Source organism: Pteropus vampyrus, unplaced genomic scaffold (assembly GCF_000151845.1).
Source record: "Pteropus vampyrus isolate Shadow unplaced genomic scaffold, Pvam_2.0 Scaffold220, whole genome shotgun sequence".
Taxonomy (NCBI): domain Eukaryota; kingdom Metazoa; phylum Chordata; class Mammalia; order Chiroptera; family Pteropodidae; genus Pteropus; species Pteropus vampyrus.
Window position 1 is genome coordinate 695,000 of NW_011889001.1, and position 2,983 is coordinate 697,982.

The 2,983-nt window shown below is 32.2% G+C and overlaps 1 pseudogene; it reads right to left on the reverse strand.

Annotated features, from left to right (window-relative positions):
• Positions 1-2,512: 2,512 nt before the first annotated feature.
• On the reverse strand, positions 2,513-2,631 carry LOC111747402 (annotated as a pseudogene).
• Positions 2,632-2,983: the final 352 nt, after the last annotated feature.

The window sequence follows — 2,983 nt, forward strand, 5'->3', positions numbered from 1 at the left end:
CCTCATTCATCTCTCAAGTGAATCAGCCAAAGGTCTATAGATTCTTCTGTTTTCTGCACATAGTGGTCACAAACTCTCTCTTTTAATGCTCAGTGTGTGAGGCTGTTTTGTTCCTGGTTTTTTTTGTTTTTTTGTTTTTGTTTTTTGTGTGTGTGATAGAAATAGAACCTTTGGCCTTCTGCCCACAGGAAAAATTCTAATATTACTTATTATGACAATAGGGTGAAGCTGACCACCATACTGGTGAACTCACTAGAGGATGTTTGCGAAGTCCAAGGTCCAGTTCGGACAGCTGTCTTTGAACCTATTTTCTAATATTCGACCTGCAATTTCTTCTCATTAACAGGCAAGAAAGTGGAGGACAACATATTGCATAGTTGAGCATACATTTTGGTCAATACATTTACTGAAAATGCCAAAACTATAGAGGATCAGTCAGAGATTTTACTCTACTTACAAGTTAACAAGTCACCCTGCCACTGTTTCATAGAGGCTATTCTATCAGACTCCTGGGTCAGAGATGAAGGGCAGTTTATTACTCATGGAAATAACAGTCATCACAGTATAATTTTTGGACCAGTTTCCCAAGCCCTAATTCCCAAAGGGTGATAGGACATAGGCCTGCAGAAGAGGAACTGTGAACTTCCCCAACAGTAAGTTTGCCTTTTACTGCAGAGGGAGACGTTATCTTTATTATATTAGACAGTAAGTACATCAGCACTTTGCTTCAGAAAGTGACACTATCTTTCTCTACCAAAGCTATTCTCTATGCAAACATTCTTGAAAAGATAGTCTAGAACAAGGAGCTATGATTGCCTTACCAACAACACAATTGATAGAATTGTCTCTCAACAAGTATAATTTACATAAAGTTCACCCTTTTGAGGTGTACAGTCCTATGAGTTTTAAAAAACTTATATAATCATATAATCACTACCATAATCAATATTGGATATTCATCAACCCAAATGTTCCCATATGCTCTTTTGTCACCAATTTCTTCCCTCTACCCTCAGCCCCTGGTGACCACCGATCAGACTTTGGACTCTATAATTTTGCTTTTTCCAGAGTGCTATATAACTTGAAAACAAAATTATATAAACATTTCTGTCTGGTTTCTCCCACTTACGCACAATGCTTTTGAGATTAATCTATGGTATTGCATGGATCAGTAGTTCATTTATTTTTATTCCCAAGTCGTATTCCATTGTATATATGTACAATGATTACTTTATCCATTCACCATTTGATGGACATTTGGATTGTTTCTACTTTGTGATAATTATGAATAAACAGGCTATAAACTTCCAAGTACAGGTCTTTGTGTGAACATGTTTTCTTTTCTTCTTCTTTTTCTTTTTCTTTTTTTTAGTAATTACTTTGGAGTAGATTCTTAGAGTAAGTTCATGTTTAAAGTTATTTTGAAAAAAAAACTGAGTACTATTTTCCTAAGTGATTGTACTTTTTTCATTCCTAGCAGCAATGGTTAAAAATGTCACTTCGCATCCTCCCACTTGATATGGAGGTTTATTTTTTAAAAATTTTAGTCATGCTCATAAGTGTTTCGTAATATCCCATTATGTGCTCAATTTGCATTTTTCTAATAATTAATGATGTCAAGCATCTTTTCATGTCCTTATATATCATTTTGTACATCTTATTCGATGAAGCATTTAAATCTTTTTTTCCATTTTCTGATTTTTTTTTTCCTATTGAGTTTTGAGAATTCTTTACATATTCTGGATATACTTCTTTTACTAGATTTTTTTCCCAGACATTTTCTTCAAGTCTATGGCTTGTCTTTTCATTATCTTAACATTCAAAGAACCTAAAATTTAAATTTTAATTACAATCAATTTATCTTTTTAAAAATTGTATGGTTTATTCTCTTGTGTCTTATAATGAATCTTTGCCTAACTGAAAGTAAAAATATTCTCTCTTATGATTTCTTTGTTATGTTTTACAGTTTTACATTTTTTATTTAAGCATATGATCTATTTTGAGTAGTTTTTGTATATGATACAAGGTATAGGTTGAGGATGGTTTTGTTGTCATTGTTGTTGCTGCTTTTGCATATGGATATCCAACCGTTCCACCAATATTTGCTGAAAAGACTATCTTTTATCCATTAAATTACATCAGGATCTTCACTGAAAGTCAATTGATCATATATGTTTGAATCTATTTCTGCTACCTATATTCTGATCCACTTATCAATATGTCTAACTTGTCATAAATATATTTTCTTAATTACTGTAGTTTATAGTAAGTGTTAAAATGAGGGAGCAGGTATCTTCTATGTTGTTTTAAAAATTGTTTTGTTTATAATTTCTTTACTTTTCCATACAGATTTTATGTTATTTATTTGTTTGTTTGTTTGTTTATTTTAGGCAAGGTAACCCTTGGTTTACCTCACAGATTGCAAGGAACTTGTCAGTTTACAATCCCTTATTTTTTTATTTTTTAATGATTGCAAGGACCTTGTTGTCAATTTACAATCCCTTATTTTTCACGCCTATAGCACATGATCTTCCTAGGTGGTCTCCCATCCAAATACTAACCAGACCCAACCCTGCTTAGCTTCCGAGATCAGCCGGGATCGGGCTTGTTCAGGGTAGCATGGCCATACAGATTTTAGAACCAGCTTTCTGATGTCTACGAAAAGGCCTACTGGTATTTCTAACGGAGTTGCTTTGAATTCTTACATTTGTAGGTACAACTTTCCATTTATTTAGTCCTTCTTTGATGGCTTTCATTAATATTTTATAGTCTCAGCATACAAATCTTGGAATATATTTTGTTATATTTTTTAATATTTTGTGTTTGTGATTCTACTGTAAGTGATATTTTTTAATTTATATTTCCAAGTGCTCATTGATAGAAATATTGGTATAAAATTCTGTATTAATTTTTTATATTAAACTTGCTAAATTTATTTATTAATTCTAGGAGCTTTTTTGTACATCCTTTGGAATTTTCTACA